This window comes from Onychomys torridus, chromosome 10, assembly GCF_903995425.1.
Source record: "Onychomys torridus chromosome 10, mOncTor1.1, whole genome shotgun sequence".
NCBI lineage: Eukaryota > Metazoa > Chordata > Mammalia > Rodentia > Cricetidae > Onychomys > Onychomys torridus.
In genome coordinates, this window is record NC_050452.1 from 59,000,249 (window position 1) to 59,020,785 (window position 20,537).

A 20,537-nucleotide genomic window follows, 5' to 3' on the forward strand; every position below is an offset into this window, starting at 1 on the left:
TTCCCAAACAAGACATGAGATCACAAGTGCTGGAATTAAAGGTTGGTGTCACCAGGCCTGGCTGTTTCCAGGTGGCCTTGAACTCACAGAGATCCACACAGATCTCTGCCTCCAGAATGCTAGGATTAAAGGTGTGCATGCCACCATTTTCTGGCCTTTATGTTTATCTAGTGGCTGTTCTGTTCTCTGACCCCAGATAAGTTTATTAGGGTGCAAAATATATTGGGGAACACTATATCACCACACACAGAACAAATAAATTTTATTAATTAAAAAAAACATTTGGGGCTGAGTTTAAATCCATTTTTTAACAGTGGATTCCAGTTCTCAGAAAGGTTAGCTTGTACATACTCCTCTTCATTATCTATTTTGTAATTCCTGGCTTGTTCATTTTTTCACCTAAACTGTTATGGCTCCTGATTCATCTTCCCTTGCCAGCCCTAGCAAAATTCTACATGATTCAAATGCTTTCCTCTGCCTCTATGCATAATAGTTTCATTTGCCCCTAAAGAGCCAGTGACTACCGTGAAGGTCTTTCCTAAACAAGAAAGAAAATAAAATTGAACTGGAGAATAGTATAAAGAAATCCCAGGATGTGATGTTTCTTTAGCTAATCTTAGTCCCACATGGGACACTTCGCTGTTGAGGAGACAACCCTATTCAAAGAGATGGGTGTCCATCTTGTACCTCCACCCATAACATTTACAGATGATTCCTTAAGGTGACTTTCTGTTCCAAAGGAGACTATTTAGATTCCCAGAACCAGGAAGGTAGGTTCATTGTATTAAAGAAAATGCTGCATAGACGATGATAACTTGAGGCAAAAGAAGCCTTGGCTATAATAAACTGTGTTTGAAATTCAGAATAGAAAAGCAGACTTCCCCTATGCAAAGCTTGCACAGAATGGCAGCAGAGCAGTGGTTCTGATTGCCACAGCTTGATCCTTCCTTCTAATTCAGGATCTTGCCCAGGGACAAAAGTTTCCTGGTCACATTAAATTTAAGGGAAGTTAATAGAACTGCACTGCCTAGCTGAATTAAATTAGGGACTAGTAGCAAAGTTTGAAAAATCATATGTAACTATCTTAAAACTTGATAGAAAGATGGCACTGGCCTTGAGGATGTCTGAAGGGTGATGTCACCCTGTACAGTTTCTTGGGTAGACCTCCTAATTCAGGGTTTAGATTCTGATGCTCTCTACTGATCAATCCATCCAATTTCCTCTGCAAAACTCTATATGGTCTGCACAGTGACTGTGCGTGACTTCAATGCAATGTGAATATTTAGATGGGCCACAGAGTTCTTAACCTGACAGGATTCCCAAAATATAACCCAATTCACCTCTTCTGTTCAAATGGGGAAACTGAGGCACAGAGCAACAATTAAACAGATGTATATAAAGATAGTCTAAAAGTTCGGAACATAATTAAGTAATTTATTCCTCTCATGAGAACCTACCTGGGCTTGTGGCCCAGCTTGTCAGACCAGCAAATTGGGAAGCTGAAGTAGGAGAGTCTCAAATTCAACTCTGACTTGAGTTACAAACTCCATTCAAGCAGCCTGGGCAAAACAACAAATCACCATCCCCAAAACAAAGCTTAGAAAAACAGTTAGCTGGCTTTGGGGAACCTGTTCCCCATGCTGAATTACTTCACCCAGGCTTTATGCAGGGGAAGAGCTCTGTCCTACCTCAACTTGATGTGCCATGCTTTGTTCAAGCCCATGGGAGGCCTGTCCCTTTCTGAATGGAGACAGAGGAGGAGTATTTGGGGAGGGGGTAAAAGAGAGTGTGGGGAGAGGTAATGGGAGGAGAGGAAGGAGAGGAAGGAGGGGAAACTTTGGTCAGTATGTAAAAAGAAAAAAAAGAAAGAAAAACAGAAAGCTAGCTCACTTGTGGAGCTCTTAACATGCATAAGGCCCTAATTACTAATGTCACAAAAGGTACAGGGAAGGGTATAATTAATATCCATGCATAAGCCCAATACTTGAAATACATTTTATGGAAATGAAAACATTTATCTCATCCTTAAAAAAAATTAAAAATAACACAATGGTGATACCACTCTACTAGTTTACTGAGATTCCCAAAAGTGTTTCATTTTCACCACTCATCTAGATCCAATCTCCTTGCTACTCAAGCATTTACTGAGCACTTTGTGAATAACAAGTATGTACCTCAAAATTCCAAAATATTTGTTCTGATCAAAATGTCACCTTCCCAAATGATACATAAAATGTTTATGCACACCGCTTCTGTCTGCGCATGGTCACTCCTTTAAAAACTTCCATTTTCTTCTGAAAAATGGTTTTCCTTCTCCCTCTCAAAGTTTACAGTAAGTGTTGCCTTCAGGACTCAAAGTGTCTCTCAAGTTGCATCTAGTCAACTGTCTTATACCTAATTGGGACAGGACGACAGGTAAGCAAGAATCCCCCAAGGTAACTATGTCACACGGTTCTAGTTGTAATATTGTTGAGTTTCCTCCACACAGTGTCAGGTGCACTGCTGGAAAACCAAGGGAGGATATGGTTAACCAGCAATGCCCACAATGATGGGCCTGTGAATGAACACTTAGGTCACTGTGGTATGACAGCGTAGCATGAGCAATGTTGGAATTATAAAAAAAGACAAGGTCATGGAGATAAAGGCCATAGGGCCAATGAGAACAACACTGAGTGATATTGTGAACCTAGAAGTTTATTTCCATACTGTATTGGAAGCTAACATACAGGCAACATTGTACTATGAGGAATGCCTCTCTTTAGACACCAGAAACTTTGTTAAGCTTCCTAGGCAAGCCAGTTACCACCTGGTCATCCATTATTCCCCACAGGAGCATACAGTGGTCCAAGAGAATACTCCCTAACACAAGTTACCAAGAAGCACCTGCTAACCAAACTAAGGTAAAATGTCCTGCCTCATTCAAAGCATACTTGTTCACTCCCACCTGGAAGACCAGGTGTTCAAGTCATTTTGAAGATCTAGAAACAAGAGATAATGTAGACCGCTGTTGGGCTAAGAGAGATAGCTCAGTGGTTAAGAATACTTGCTGCTTTTCCAGAAGAGCAGGATTCAATTCCCAGCATCCACATGATAGCTCACCATGGTCTGTTACTCCAGTCTCGCGGTATCTGATGCCCTCTTCTGGCCTCTGTGAGCACTGCAAACAGGGTCTGCACAGACATGCATGTAGCCAAAATACTCATATATATATATGAGTATATATATATGTGTGTGTGTGTGTGTGTGTGTGTGTGTGTGTGTGTCTGTGTGTCTGTGTGTCTGTGTGTGTGTGTGTATGAATAAATAATAATAATAATAATAATAATAATAATAATAATAATAATAATAATGTTGACAAGTGTTTATGAGACTGTTCACTTATACTTGGGACTCTTGGGGATCCTTTCCTCAGTTCCTGTTGTCTTTCATGGTTCTTTACTAAAAATATTTATTAAATATTACCATAGAATTGTTTATTCCCTCCACTTTTCTGCATTTTTGTTTAGTGTGCTCTTCCTATTGGGAAGCTAGATTTTTGTCAGATCAAACTAACTTCACCTGCTTTAGTCAAGGGTCCATTTAACAGGCATAAAGATGAAACTGAGCTTCTGTTGGCTGCTACACCATAAAAACAGCAGGGCAGATTGTGAGAAACACTGAGTGGGTGTCAATCACCTAAATTTCACTTGAAATGAGGAAGTGCCTTATGGGAAAAGGCAATGTGACATCTACAATAAAATAAAGATGGGATGGAGAGATGGCTCAGTGGTTAAGAGCATTGCCAACTCTTTCAAAGGTCCTGAGTTCAATTCCCAGCAACCACACTGTGGCTCACAGCCATCTATAGTGGGATCTGATATCCTCTTCTGGCATGCAGGTGTACATACAGATAGAGCACCCATATACATAAAATGAATAAATTTGAAGGGAGGAAGAGGGAGAAAGAGAGAAAGAATGAAAGGGTGGAAGGAAATCTAATAGTATTGTAATTTTAAACGATCACTGGTTCTGGGATGGTGAAGGACTTAAATTACTATTTCTGAGCAACTGAAACTAGATTGAAAACCTCAACTGAAGCCAAAGTTCACCTCAGTCTTAAGCTCTGGTTCCTGCCCACAGAGAGCTCACTAGCCAGAGCACAGCGCAGACTGGGGCATCCCAGCTGGCTCCAGGCGACTCTTCTGTGGGATTTTCAGCTGCTCCTTTCATGCACAGCTCCTGTTCCATGAGGCAGTGTGTCAGGTCCTCTGTGTCTCAGAGAGTGAGTCTGCAAACAGTATCTAACTGTCCTTTCCCATGGGAGCCACACTTGGTCAAGTCTGGTGAAGTATGTCATGAAATGTGAATGTGTATGTGTACATGTATGTGTGCACAAGTGTGTATGTAGATATGCATGTATGTATATCTATGTGTAACTATATGTGTTATGCATGCATGTGGATATGTGTGGATATGTTTGTATGTGCATATGTGTATATGTATGGGTGTGTCTATGTGTCTACATGTATATATGTCTGTATGTGTGTCTGTGTGTGTGTATATATATATGTGTGTGTGTGTGTATTGTGAGAATGTGCATGTATGTGTGTAATATGTATTTCGCATGTACATCTGTGTATCTGAGTAGATGCTATATAACTAGGTACTACTGAAGTATCTTTTAGTCATGGTACCAGTTCTCCAAGATTATTTTAAAACATGTTAAAAAATAAAGTCACAGAATCAGACAGGCATAGATTTTTGAAGGTATATCAGGAGTACTAACTTTCATTTGTACCGGAAAACACTTGGACAAAAATTACACATTTTGACCAGGGTGATGCACAACCCTAACCAAAGTGTAAGCTATGGGACTGGGGCAATAACTCCCATCACCAAAGTTCTTGCTGCACAAGCATGGGGACATAAATGTGATCCCCAGCACCCACACAAAAAGCCAGGTGTAGAAGCACACACGTGTAACCCTAGTGCAAGGGAGGTAAAGGCAACTAGATCCTTCAGGCTCACTGGCCATCCAATCAAGAGGGACCAGCGAGCCTCAGGTCCCAGTGAGAGACACTGTCTCAAAACATAAGGCAGACAATTTAGAATATATGAGGCTGGCTTCTGCCAATGCACATACATGCATACACACCTCACATACATATGTACACCCTCACACACAGGCACACATACATATGTATTCACTTACTCAACAACAACAAAAAAAGTCATGAAGTACCCATGTCAAAAGAGAACATTAAATGTTTTAAAGATTTCAGAGGAGGAAGCCAAGATGGACTGAGTGGGACAAAGAGACCAATGCAGGGCTCCAAGGAGAAAACACAGGCCTCCATGACGTCTTGTGGTACTGGGCAGATGGACATTATTACAGTGAGCAAATCTATGTGGTGTGGTGTGGAAGAGGAAGAGGAAGGGGGAGAGGAAGAGTGAGAGGGTTCATTTCCTGTAGACAGAGGCATATCTGAAGAGGTGAAAGGTAGGAGCAGGCTGAGGGCCATGATGATGTCTGGGCCTGGGTTCATGGCCCTGATAAAGCAGCAGTCTCTGTTGATGACCATGGCTCCTATTATCACCAAAGGCCAAGAGTATATAGCTGTACAGAGTTTGCCTAGCCCCTCACTGGCTACAACACTAGGGAGAACTGGTCCTGCCCCTCACAGGCTGGAACACTCAGGAGATAGAGTCGTACCTCACCTGGGCAGCACAATACAGCTGACCCTGCTCACAGAGGCACTGGTGAGCTGGCCCTGAGGACACGAGGGTAGGATAGTTAACCACACCCCCCTCACCTGCCCTATGGCATGAGGGCAAAGGAAAGATGACCTCTCCTTCTTGCCCCTGCCACCTGTGGTGGGCAAGGGAGTTGACCTTCCCCTTTACCAGCTATAGCACTTGGGAAAGTGGACCCTACACCTCACCTAGGCAGCACAGTAGAGCTGACCCTGTTGATGGGGGTGCAGGGGTACAGGTCCGAGAACGTGAGCATGGGAGATCTTGCCCCGCCCCTCATCTGCCATGCAATAGTGGCAGTGGGGGAAAGATGCCCTCTGCCTCTCTGTCCCTCGCCTATGGCAGCCGGGAAAGCTGGCCCAGAGGTCATGAGAGTGTGAGAGCTGACCATGCCCCTTACCAGCTGCAGCATTCAGGAGAGTGACCCCTACACCTTGCCTGGGTAGCACAGTAGAGTTGGCTCTAAAGGCATAAGTGTGGGAGAGCTGACCCTGGGGGCATGAAAGCAGGAGAACTGGCCCGACCCTTGCTCATTCCTACAAGGGCTGAATCAGCCAGGGCAATGCCAGAGAGCTCACCCTAGTGGTGAAGACAGGGGAGAGCTGGACTGACCAACCCTGCAACTAACTACCCAGGCCCAGAACCAGGTTGTTAGTTAACATCCCAACATCCACCCCATCTATGATCTGCTGGAAACTGAGTGTGAAGGAACTGTTCCTGCAGACCCAAAGCTGCAGGATTTCCATTACCCAGGGCAACAACGGCATGTCCAAGGGGAGTCCCAGTGAGGCCCCAGCATCGACAGTGTAGCAGAAACCAGATGCCTCAAACCAGACTTTACTTGCAGTGAACACTTGCAAGTAAAGATATATGGATAAAAGGGATTATTGTGTGACTCACTGTGTCACACTGTAGCTTCCATGATGAGATTTTTCTTTTTTTTTTTTTTTCTTTTTCTCTTAAAATTTTTTTGGGGGAGAAGTGGGGTTGCAAGGGCAGAGGATGGATACAACAGGATACGAAGGAATCAAGATGCATGATGTGAAAGACACAAAGAAAAATTAAAAAGTTAAAAAAAAAGATTTCAATGCATTCATAGGTACAAATGATCTTTTGCTTTTGTGACTGACTAGGTTAAGAAGATAGCAGCTGATTTTGTCCCAGTTCCCAGATGAAGGGGCTTCAGAAGGTCAAAACCACGATTTCTACAAGGCACAGTGACAGAACATAATTCAGACACCACCACCTCCACCACCACCACCACATCCACCACCACCACCACCACCACCACCACCACCACCACCACCACCACCACTACCTCCACCACCACCACCACTACCACCACCGCCACCTCCACCACCACCACCACCACCACCACCACCACCACCACCACCACCACCACCACCACCACCACCACCACCACCACCACCACCACCACCACCACCTCCACCACCACCACCACTACCACCACCACATCCATCCATTCCTTCTCAAACACTGCCACTCACAAGCCTAAGAGAATGCACAAGTGAAGAAGGCCACTGGGGGGGGGGGGGAGGAATGAAGCAGTGGAAGGTCAGAGGTCATGGCTCAGGTCGGGCCATCTGCTGAGTTCATGTGTGCTCTAGCTATAGAGAACACAGGCACTACAGATTATTCTGCTCGTAATTTCTGAAATTAAATAAATAAAACTACCCTAAGATCCAGCAATAAATACTCACACTGGATACTCATGAAAAGAACATGCCAGCAGAACGTGGAAGAGACCCACACACTCCTATGTTGGTTGCAGCAATATTCCCTACAGCCAAGAGGAATCACTTCAACAAATGTGCATGGAGCGCTAGAGAAATAATTCGATAATTAAAAGAAGTTGCTGTTCTTGCAGAGTTCCTAGCACCCACATTGTGGCTCACAAACACCCCTAACTACAGTTCCAACGGATCCTATGTCCTCTTCTGACCTCCTTAGACACTATACACACACAATGCACTTACACTGTGTGCAGGCAAACACTCTCAAATAAAAATAAAATCCTTTTTTTAAAAAAATACATAAGGAGAAACACAGCACATATTCACAGTGGAAGACTACTTAGCTTTAAACAGGAGAAGGAAGCAACCCTATGATCTGTGACATTAGGAACCTGAGGGCATTCAGTGAGATCTGCCGAGCACAGAAAGACACACTGCGTGCTCTCACTTACATATGCAGACCTACACAGTTGATCTGATAAAAGTAAAAACAAACGTAAATGATGGTTGCCAGCAGCCATCCAAGGTAGCCAAGAACAGGTTTGCCAACGTTATCAAGGCAATCTTACATGCCACCAGTGTGTCCCCGAAAGCCATGAAAACATCTCACAGGAGCCCTCTGTGAGAAGAACTATTTGATAGGGTGAAAGTGGCATCGTTCTCATTCAAGAAGTAACAAAACAATAGCTATAGTATGGGAATCTCCATCAGGTACCGCAGTCTTTATTCTAAGCTGACAATGGATTTTTAATTGGTTAGTGCTTCTGAAAGGTCAATGTATTAACATTTGAAATCTTTCCTTAATCCTTAGGACGTTCATGCACTTTTAGAAAAATGCAGGTACTTAACAAATTTTGTCCAGTTAAATGGGCCTCTGTGATCTGAAATTGGCATAGGCAGGTGGCTGCCAGGTCTGCACTACTTTGGGAAATGGATGTATTTCTCCTCTACCTGCTCTCGGTGGGAAGGGGAAGAGGACGGGGGAGGGAGAATACTGACAGACAACAGCAGGGGGACTTTGTGCTCAGCATCTTGTCTTGGTGGTATATCCAACTACAAGATTTATAACCTTCTTGTTACCATGTATCAGCTTCAACACTTTCCATGAAGTCTTCAATAACTTCGATGACATCTTGCTGAGGGGTTTTGTCATTAAAAGCCTAAAGCTGGTCATTAACAAACCTTCTCTGCAATCATCCACCGCTGTGCTAGCTCAGGCATGGATCTAACTGGAAAGTTGGGCTGCCTTGGAAACTTTCTAGAAGAATGCATTTTTATTGTGCAGAGTATATTTCTTTAGGGGAAGAATCCCAATCATTTCATCATTTATTTCTCATTATCTATGGACTAACCCTTCCCTCATAGACATAATCAAATTCAACAAACATGTGTAGCACACTACTATTTAATAGGAACACTGCTTGGGGCTAAATATATAATTAGGAAAAAACACATCTCAGTCTTCAGAGGATTCATGCCCATCCCACCCCCCCCCCCAAAAAATTAGCCACCATTAGCAGACCCTTTTGTAATATGGTGAGAGTCAATGCAGGCGTTATATGCATCATCTTGTTCATTTGTCATTGTCTCTTGGAAGATGCATGTTCTTAATAACCTCATCTTTGTGATTAAATGACTAGAGCTTTGCCTACTTGGGAAATCAACCAGCCGAGGTGTCCATCAGCAGGAGAATAGATAAAGAAAGTATGGTGCATATACACTGTGGAATTTTATTTGGCCATAAAGAATGAAATGATGACATTTGAAGAAAAAAATAGATGGTATTGGAGACCATTATGTTAAGCAAAATAAGCCAGACTCATAAAGACAAGTAGTACATTTTAGCTTCTACTCAGATACTAGATGAAGGACATGAAGGTAGAAAGGGTCTATGAGAGGGGATGGAGAAGTCTGCAGGGAGATGGAAGGGGGTACCAGAGAGAGGGTAATGGTATGTCTGTGATATGATAGCAGAATGGATGACAATTTGGGTGAGGAAAGGAACCAACAAGAAGAGTGGGAGGAGGGAGAAGGAGGACAGTAGGGTAGAAGAAAGCACCATGATACCCATATATGAATGAGTTAGGCATGATGATACACATCTATAACCCCAGCACCTAGGGAGGAAGGCAGGATGATTAGAAATTCAAAACCAGCCTTGGGTCTAAGAGACTCTGCAACAGAAAGTAAATAAAAATTAAAAACACAAATATAATAAATAAAAAAGGAGAAAAAACAGTAGATAGAAGAAGATGACAAGAGAAAATGGTAGAACAGGAGGAGGAGGAGGAAAAATCATATGGAAATCCATTACTCTGTTTGCTAATTAAACAAACTAACTTTTTAAAATTAGGAATGCTTATAAAAACAATTTTCTCACCATTAATGAGCTCCTAACTGGCAGAACCAGATCTCAAAAACAGGTTTTGCATAAATTCACACAGGTTTACCTGTCCTACCCAACCACACAAGATCAGGCCATTAAAAAGCATGGGAAGGACCTACAATCTCAGACTGTACAAAGACAAGCCATGCTGGATGCAGACAGAAGTTAAGCAAATGTGAGGATGAACAGGAGCCCAGGCTGGAATGACTTTCATAAGAATTAGTTTGTGCTGGATGGAGTCTTGCCCTGAAGAGTCCTCTCCCCTGGTCTCCCTCTTCCTCATATCCATCCACAGCACTGGAATGGAAGGTTTCCATCCATGAACATTTGTGCAGGGAATATCAAGATTGCTCACTGGCTCTGAGTATCCAGCACTGCTGCTAAGCTTGTGAACAGAAAAAAGACTCATAAGTTGTACGAAAAACAAGCATTTGTAGATCAAACATACAAAAAAATCCATCTAAATAACTTTTCTGCCAACAATTTAGTTTTTTTCACCTAATTTTCTGCCCCCTCAGAAGGAAATAATCAGAGAACATTTGCCTCTCCACTCATTTCCAGTAGGAAATAGCCAAATGGGCAATGCTTCAAAGAGTAATAAAGCATGTAGTCATGAGAGAATCTTCTGCTACAACGTGGAAAGAAGGAAAAGAACAGGAAATAATAAGTCCTCCAATGCTATTTCTCATTTTAAAAAGTTATTACACTATTTGTTGTGGGAGTAAAGATCATAGGACAAATTGTGGGAGCCAGTTTTCTCCTTCCACCATGTATGTCCAAGAGTTTGAACTCAGGTCTACAAGCTTGGCTGCAGATACCTTTGCCAACTAAGCCATCCCACAGGCCACATAATGATACTTCCTTATTATTTCTTTTAGTTTTGAGATTATAATATAAATCATTTCCTTCTCCTCCTCCTCCTCCTCCTCCTCCTCCTCCTCCTCCTCCTCATCCTTCTTTCTAAACCCTCCTGTATAGCCTCTTTTGCTCTCTTTCAAATTCATGGCCTCTGTTTTCATTAATGGTATATTAATTACAGAAGTACAGCTTGCTCGATCTGTATAACATTACTTGTATATAGGTTTTCAGGGATGATCATTTGGTGTTGGATGACCAATTGACATGCTCTTCCTTGTAAAAGACTATTTCTACTCTCAGTATTCATTAGTTGACTTGGTTCTTGTGTGGGGTTGAAGTCTTGTGTGCTTTCTCTCATCCACTTTCTCATGTCTCTTGTTTTTGTTCAGCTCATGTGTATGCAGCCATGTAGGTGAGAATTTAAATAGCAATAAAAATAACCTGTGATAAGAATATTTTAAGGATGCACATTTTGTAACAATAATTACCACTGGTTAAGGCTCTCCAATGTGCCTGGCAATGGCTCCCAGAGCTTTATGCTGTAAACTATTAGATGAGATGGAATCTTTGTAACAACTCTGCCACTGAAACCATTATTCCCATACTTACCAATAAACAATCAGGGACCAACAGGTTAAGATATTTGCCAAAGGCCCCACAATGAGCAATTTGTAGATCTAAAATGTAAGCCTAGTTTTATCAAGTTTGGGTTGCCACTTTACTCTTATCTGTATCTATGTTCATTAAAATATATCCTATTTAAAGATGTCTAAATAGAATTAAATAGTGCAATAATAAAAGGTACTAGTGAATATCCTCCCACTCGCTCTCCCCATTTCTTCCCTCTTTTTTTTTTCTTCTTTCTCAAAATGAGCCAGGAACATTAGCTTACATTTAGTGCTCAATAAATTGCTGTGGGATTTTACCTGGGGAGCTCTGAAAACCCTGCAGGCAGACATCATCGATCCAACTATAGTTTTATTATGTGCCTGTCCATATGCATGATGTGGAGTGGGGGAGGCTTTGTTCACAGGAATCACAAAACCATCATCCATCTGACACCCTGGGTTGTTGGTGGGCTCTTACCTGCAGGGCTTCACACAAATGTCTTCCTTGAACTGTTATTATTTTTAATTGCTTACAGGATGCTTCTTACTAGGAAAGTTCTTGCCAACTAAGATTATCAGCTCTGCCTCCAAGGAGTCTCAGAAAATCCATTAGTAGCTCCAGCTGGTGAGAAGCCAGATACATGGGCCTAAGATTTCCCCAGCATCACAGAACCAGCTGACCCTTTCAGAGACATGGAGAGCCACAGCAGATGACCTCGGTAAAGTCTGAACAGCTTAAGGAAAAGGCCTTGTGTGAGGGGACAAAAATCTTGGAAAATCCTCAACTCACAGATCATAGATCATCCAAAAATAATCAATAATGATATTAATAACACATTCTTCCACACATTCTTCCCTGTCACACGAAAAGTTACTTAGTAGCTTTTTGATATGAGAAAGTGCCTGGGACTCTCTGCAAATCAGTTTCTTCATCTCTAAGAAAGGAATAATTACCCAAATCACTGTTTGAGATTAAAGGGAGATAATGGCATCAATAAAACTCTTTTTATTCCCATCAAAATGGAGTTATGAAGAAAGTGCTTAGTAATAACTTTTATGGAGGTGAAAATAAATTCTCTCAAGGAAATGAATAAAACAAGATTCCACGAAAAACTAGAAGAAAAGACTTAAACACCATGAAAGAGCTACCCCTGCTTGCTGGCTCGTTCCCTTCCCACATACTAGCTCCCTCTGTACTGTTTCTAAGCTCATACGGCAGAATGCAGCCATCAATGGCCCAGTAACTTGCTTCCCCACCCTCTTCAACCTGAGAAATAAGCTGATCCATTCAAGTTGAATATTTTTTAAATAATATAATCACTTGAATAATATTTAAATAATGTAATCACTAGTCAACATAACATGGGGTTATGTCTCAATAAACCCATGGTTAAGTTTAAAATGTTTGTACCAGCCCTAACTAAATTGCTACCAGCTAAGCAACATGGATGTAATGGTCTTGATTGTTCTGCCTTGTGACAGAGACTCACTGAGGGACATGGTTCTCAGTTCCTACCTAGTGTCATAGAACATAGTACCATGGAGCATCTGCACAGGAAAAGATCAAACTTCAACATTTCAGGTTCCCTTTCTGCAGGGTGAATATTATTCTCTCCATTCTAAAGTATAAAAATCTTAAGTTGAGGTAGCATCATCTGCATACATCTTGTTCATTTTCTAGCCAATAATCTAAAGACACAATAGAAAGTCAACATGCTTCAGAATAGTATTTTGCTTGTCAGTCTTGTTTCTTTCTCCTGTCCTTTAGAAACCCAAATTAACTCACAATTTCTGTTCTCACATTCTGTTACAACCCACATCTCAAAATGACTACATTTATGGGCCTACCACTGAGTGTGTAGCATGAGAAATCTGGGGGATTGTATCAAGCACTTAAAATCATTTCAAAAAACCAACAAAGATGCCTTTCTATAATTAGCAATAAACAGTACCAAATTGAAAGTGAAAAAGGTTAATTCCTATTTTTGTCTCTTTTCCCAAACATGTACATACTAATTTTAAACAATTCGTTCTAGTTTCCTGTATCTATCTTCTGTGATGTAAAAATCTTCATTATTAACTTGACTTCTTTAGATTTAATGAGACAGTTGAGGCACATCTCTGGGTGTGCCTGTTAGAAAATTATCCTAGGGTTCATTTTGGGGAGAAGAACATACACCCTAAACAGGGGAGAGGGGGCATCTCATAGACCAGGGGCTGTGTGGAATAATAATTGGGAAACAAGGAGAAAGTCATAGCGCACCTTCATCCCTTTTCACTGATTTCTGGTTGGCCATGGAGTAAACAACATTCCTCACCCACATCACCCATTGACAAGATGTCTGGCTCACATTCAGGAGAGAAAATCAACATGGACTGAAGCCCCTGAAACCATAAGCCATAACTAACTCTCCCTTCTCAAAGTTCTTCTTTCTGGTATTTGGTTACAGCAACAGGACAGTTACTGATAAACCACCCACAAATCTACATGACAGCCTACCTCCCCTTCAGGATGAAACCTTGAGAGGTCAGCTGACTAACAAGATACCAGAGTCCTTCACAGAGTTAGTAGAAAAGAATCTCAGAGAAGCAGAGATTTCCCTTTATTTTCAGAAGTGAATTCTCACTCAAAAACAAACAGCAACAATAAACACACTGTGAATGTCATTTTTTAAAATACCTTTAGTTTTGGTTGGATTATAGGAATCTGATTTTTGCCTGTCAGTAAGCTCCAAAACACTCCACAAATGTCAGCCTTTAGAAATATGCCCCCTTTGCATCACATTCTAGAATGCCTTTTGGTGCTTCCTGAGCAATTTTGTAAAGACTTTTCAATAGAATCATAATAAATAAATATAGCTGTTACGATTGAAAAAAAAAAGGAAATTGCAGTCTCATTTTGTGTTACTTCCAGCTGTGACTCCTTTATAGGAACAAGAAATAAAACTGAGGCAGTGACAATGTTCTACACAACAATATTTCAAGAAAAGCTGCAGGAGGCCATACAAGCTGGCAGACTAATTAGTAATGTCTGTTATCAATTAATAATTATGACTCATCACTTGTTATCAAATATTAAAAGAACTGTCTTGGAAGAGGTGTCGGCATCATCATCATCATTAGCAGCAGCAGCAGCAGCAGCAGCAGCAACAGCATCTTGTCTGGAAGGTTGTTCGCATATCTCTGTTTCTAACCACACCACTTAGCTGTAGTTCAAATGCTAGACTGAGTTCCTTGTAAATCCTGTCAACTCATTTTTGACAGCTAGGATATCAAAATATGCAAATGAGTATGAGCTAGCTGAGCAGTGATGATGTTTTATGATATCTAGTGGTTTCCCCACCATTCTGTTCTTGTTACCTTACCATTCAGGAAACGCTGAAGACAGTCGCTTTTTCCTTGATTCAATTTCAGCAGCCTGGAAATTAGGCCTAATCCTCACTTTCCTCTTCTAAATACCTGCTCTCCCCTCTCCTAATTACATGACTTTACACTAATTTACATGAATTCCAGCTTTCAAAATCAATGGTCTTTGCTGAATGCAAATAAGCACATGGGAAAATTATATTAAGTTTGCACAATTGATCTTTCATCATTTCAAATGGTACCTTTGAATAGTTCCTGAAATGTCTGTCTGAAATATTCCCAACACTGAGTGTCATCAAGAGATGGGGGGTCACACTGGGGAAACCCATTCTCAGTGATGTAAATTACAGGGTTATTATATGTATCCTAGAACAAGAGAGCAGAAGTTTCATTTCAAACAGATGTTAAAAAAAAAAAGAAAAGAAAAGAAAGCTCATAAAATCAGGTGCATTACCCTCTATCTCCTGGAAGCTACAACCCCCAAACTAGTTTTCATCAAATTGCACTGACCCTATTAACTTAATTTTCCACACACTGACCTTTTATGACTAACAATGGAAAAGCAAAACTGTGCAAATGTCCATGAAGACAGTCAAATGACTCTTAACATAATGAGAAGACAGAAATATCCTTCTTCCCATCAGCATCTGCTGATTGTCACTGCTCCTTAACCCCTTGGTCCCGCTGGCAGGTACATTTTCTATCACCCACAGGAGGGGTCCAGAAAACTGGTACCTTGAAATTGTAATTTCAGCTACCAGCATAGGGGAGATTCAGAAAACATTGAGTTTTCTTTGCTTAAAATGTCTTTTCTAACCAAAGCTGTGACACTGGCTTGAAAAATATGTCCAAGCTACTCATATAGACACAATAGATTTTAACAACAACTTTTAGTGTTAACACCAGCTAGTTCATCCTAATGAACTAAAATCTTACTCTTCTCTTCTCAGCAAACAAATGGACGCACAAACACTTAAAATCAACCTTTTTGGTGTTCATACACATGGATACATATGATTTCTCAGAGTATGACTTGGGTACACATAGACACAAATATATCATTTATTTACCTTAATGTATTTCAGTAGCTTACATATTCCCCATGGCATCACATAGATCCAACCCACATTTCCCAAAGATGGATTGGGAAAGAATTCAATCTCCACATCCTGAAGGAAGCTGAGTTCTCCCTACTTATTCTCCTGGTGCCTGACTAAGAGAGTTGTATAATATTGAACAGCAAAGAAATCAGCAGTGCCTTTGATCATTTTCTTCTCTTCTTCTGTGAATTCTGGAAGCCTTGATGATGGATAGCCTTGCTTTTTACTTATGGAGGCAATCTGGTACTTGACAAGTTCAGGATAATCACCATCAATAAATATGGGTTTCGCAAAGAAATCCAACTGGAAATTGATGGCTCCCTTAGTAGCTTCCTGGTCAAGCACTGAGTTGGGATTTGCTGGTTCTAACCAGCAAAAAATAATGATAAGGACACAAAACCCTTCTGTTCTTTCCGGAATAAGCATCATAGCTATGCCAGGATCTGGCATGAGCCTTAATTAAATTATGAGCTGCTTGATAACCCCCAATCCCAAAGTGAGGCACACCAGGAGCAAAGATACCCATGTCATAGGCCAAAAGAGCAAGAATATTAGGCTCATTTATGGTGAGCCACTGCTTCACTCTGTCTCCAAAAGTCCTGAAGCAAAACTGAGCATATTTGTCAAAGACTTCAACAATCGCTTCTGACAACCAACCTCCTTGGTCTTCTAAAGCCTGAGGCAAATCAAAGTGATAGATGGCCACTATGGGCGTCACCCCATTCCTTAACAAATCATCTATGATCTTGTTATAATAGTCGATTCCTGGGAAGAGAAAATATAAGAAGCAAAAAGTTATTTTTAGTATGATGCTAACATGTTTTATGAGACAGGTTTTGGGGTGAGTTTTATTTAAAACAAGACATATATTGTATTTAAGTTGATCAATGAAAGGCAGCGAAGAAGCATGGAGAATATCAGAGAAAATAGGGTAATTAGGAAGTGATGGTGAGATGGGCAGGCAGGATGGGAAGATAATTGCTCCAAAACAGATACATTTGAGGAAGTTGTCCTCACCTAACATTATGCTTTTTTTTTTTTTTATTGAAAACAATGCCATAAGAACACAAGCTCTGTGTGAGGTTTAGATGTGCAATTCATCTCTAAATTTTCAAATCCTGGAATCATACTAAATTTCAGTAAATAATAAAGACCTGTTCAATTAATAGATCTCAGTAGTATTAAAAAGTAAATAAAGAAAGCAAATCAAATGATGCCTCAGTTATTTGCCAGGCCAATTTGCCTTACAAGTCTGGGAAAAGAGATCCACTGAGTACAGACAAAAGTTTAGCATCTAAGACACGTACAGGAAGACATGCCTGTGGTCCCAAATACTTGGAAAAGTTTGAGTCAAGTGCATTGAGGTCAGTCTCAGGACCATGATGATAACCTTCTTTAGGAAACTAAAAAGTTCCACGTGTATCCAAGAATGTGGGTAAAAGATACCAAGAGTCCTCACATACTGTGCCTCCCTGACAGAGTTCAGTCTACAATTTTGACAATCTACAAAAATACCAAGTAAGTCCTCCCTCTCAGCTGATTCTTTCCGGATGGCATGAACCATTGAGGACTGGCCAAATTGTTGTAGAGTTCAGAAGAATGCTATTAAGTTGAAGAGGCTCTGCCTCGGAAACCAAGGCCAAGAAGATATTGGCACTAGCCTCATACAATGACTCTTACCTTGAAAGTGACTCTCTAAGGAGAGGGTATGGTAGTCTGTACCTGGATTCATGTTTAAAAGAATGAAAGGAACAGGCATTTAGAGGAGAAAAGCTGTCCTCAGTTAAGAAGTCTCGAGAGAAATGGTGTAAAATCATTTGTAGTGTTGCATTGGAGGGTTACTGACAAGGAAGATCTCTTTCTTTTCTTTTCTACCTTAGTGAACATAGAAACAGACTTCTGCACTGGTTCACCCATTCAGTTATCCCCTTGTCCACTGCTTAAATGCATATTGATGGAAGAACAATTATATGCTGGACATAAAAACTTAGGAAGGTAAGCAGGACCCTCTTCCTTGTAAGAACTCTAATACAGATGTGCTTATAAACAGGGAGGAGGTGACAGGACCTACCTGTACTGAATCCACCAGGTTTAAATGAGTCCCCAGGGGTGCCTTGATCCTGGAGGACATAGGAATGGAGGGGAGGGCCTGGGGGGAAGGTGGGGTTGGGGGCGGGAGGGGGGAGGACAGGGGAACCCATGGCTGATGTATAAAATTTTTTTTGATTTGCCTCATTTTTTTCTTTATTATTATGTGTTTTAAATTTTATACATCATCCATGGGTTCACCTGTCCTCCCCCCTCCCGCCCCCACCCCTACCTTCCCCCCAGGCCCTCCCCTCCATTCCCATGACCTCCAGGATCAAGGCACCCCTGGGGATTCATGTAAACCTGGTGGATTTAGTACAGGCAGGTCCTGTCACCTCCTTCAAGACTGAGCAAAGTGTCCCTGTGTAAGCCCAAGGTTTCAAACAGCCAGCTCATGCACTAAGGACAGATCCCACAGACTGGGTGCCTCCCAAACACATCAAGCTATTCAATGGTCTCACTTATCCAGAAGGCCTGATCCAGCTGGGGGCTCCACAGCCTTTGGTTCATAATTCATTTGGCTATTTGTCCCAGTGCTTTTTCCAATCTTGGATTCAACAATTCACGCTCTTGCTGACCCTCCTCTTTCTCTACAGTTGGACACCTGGAGCTCCACCTGGGGCCTGGCTGAGGATCTTTGCATCCACTTCCATCAGTTATTGGATGAGAGTTCCAAGGCGACTGTTAGGGTGCTTGGCCATCTGATCACCAGACTAGGTCAGATCAGGCTTTCTCTCAACCATTGCCAGCAGACTACAGAGGATATATCATTGTGGATTTCTGGGGACCTCTCGAGCACGCTGCCTATTCCTGGTCTCATGTGGTCTTCATTTATCATGGTCTGTTATTCCGTGTTCTCCCTTTCTGTTCTTGATCCAGCTGGGATCTCCTTCTCCCCTAAGCTTTCTTTCCCTCAAATCTTGCCCTTCACTACTCCCACTGTCGTCCAGGTTGTTCATGTAGATCTCATCCATTTCTCTGTCATTGGGTGATCCCTGGGTCTTTCCTAGGGTCCCATTTTCTAGGTAGCCTCCCTGGAGTCGTGTAGCAGTCTAGTCATCTTTGTTTTACATCTAGTATCCTCCTATGAGTGAGTACATACCATGTTTGTCCTTCTGAGTCTGGGTTACCTCACTCAGGATGACTTTTTCTAGATCCATCCATTTGCCTGCAAACCTCATGATGTCATTGTTTTTCTCTTCTGAGTAGTACTCCATTGTGTATATGTACCATATTTTCTTTATCCATTCTTCAGTTGAAGGGCATCTAGGTTGTTTCCAGGTTCTGGCTATTACAAACAAAGCTGATACGAACATAGCTGAGCAAATGTCCTTGTGGTATGATTGAGCATTATTGGGTATATGCCCAAGAGTGCTACAGCTGGGTCTTGGGGGAGATGGATTCCCAATTTTCTAAGGAAGCGCCATATTGTTTCCAAAGTGGCTGTACAAGCTTGCATTCCCACCAGCAGTGGAGTAGAGTTCCCCTTGCTCCACATCCTCTCCAGCATAAGCTCTCTTCTGTGCTTTTGATCTTAGCCCTTCTGACAGGTGTAAGGTGGTATCTCAGAGTCATTTTGATTTGCATTTCCCGGATAATTAGGGATGTTGAGCAATTCCTTAAATGTCTTTCAGCCATTTGAACTTCCTCTGTGGAGAATTCTCTGTTTAGTTCTATAGCCTATTCCTTAATTGGACTGTTGGGCATTTTGATGTCTAATTTCTTGAGTTCTTTATATATTCTGGATATCAGCCCTCTGTCAGATGTGGGGTTGGTGAAGACCTTTTCCCATTCTGTAGGCTGTTGCTTTGTCTTGTTGACTGTGTCCTTGGCTCTACAAAAGCTTCTCAGTTTCAACAGGTCCCATTGATTGATTGTTTCTCTCAGTGTCTGTGCTACTGGTGTTATATTTAGAAAGTGATCTCTGGTGCCAATGTGTTCAAGAGTACTTCTTACTTTCTCTACTGTCAGGTTCAGAGTAGCTGGATTTATGTTGAGGTCTTTGATCCACTTGGATTTAAGTTTTGTGCACGGTGACAGATATGGATATATTTGCAGCCTTCTACACATTGACATCCAGCTATGCCAGCACCATTTGTTGAAGATGCTTTCTTTTTTCCATTGTACATTTTTGGCTTCTTTGTCAAAAATTATATGTTCATAGGTGTGCGGGTTAATGTCAGGATCTCCAATTCGATTCCATTGGTCCACATGTCAGTTTTTGTGCCAGTACCAAGCTGTTTTTATTACTGTAGATCTATAGTAGAGCTTGAGGTCGGGGATTGTGATGCCTCCAGAGGATGTTTTATTGTACAGGATTCTTTTGGCTATCCTGGGTTTTTTGTTTTTCCATATGAAGTTGAGTATATTCTTTCCTGATCTGTGAAGAATTGTGTTGGTAATTTGATGGGAATTGCGTTGAATCTGTAGATTGCTTTTGGTAAGATCACCATTTTTACTATGTTAATCCCACCTATCCATGAGCATGGGAGATCTTTCTGTTTTCTGACATCTTCAATTTCTTTCTTCAGGGACTTAAAATTCTTGTCATATAGGTCCTTCACATGCTCAGTTAGAGTAACCCCAAGGTATTTTATATCATTTGTGGCTATTGTAAAGGATGATGTATCTCTGATTTCCTTCT

At 41.4% G+C, this 20,537-nt stretch overlaps 1 pseudogene; it reads right to left on the minus strand.

The window, feature by feature from the left end:
* The window catches only part of LOC118591897, a 90,636-nt pseudogene that overhangs the window by 52,620 nt on the left and 17,479 nt on the right, over window positions 1-20,537 (minus strand).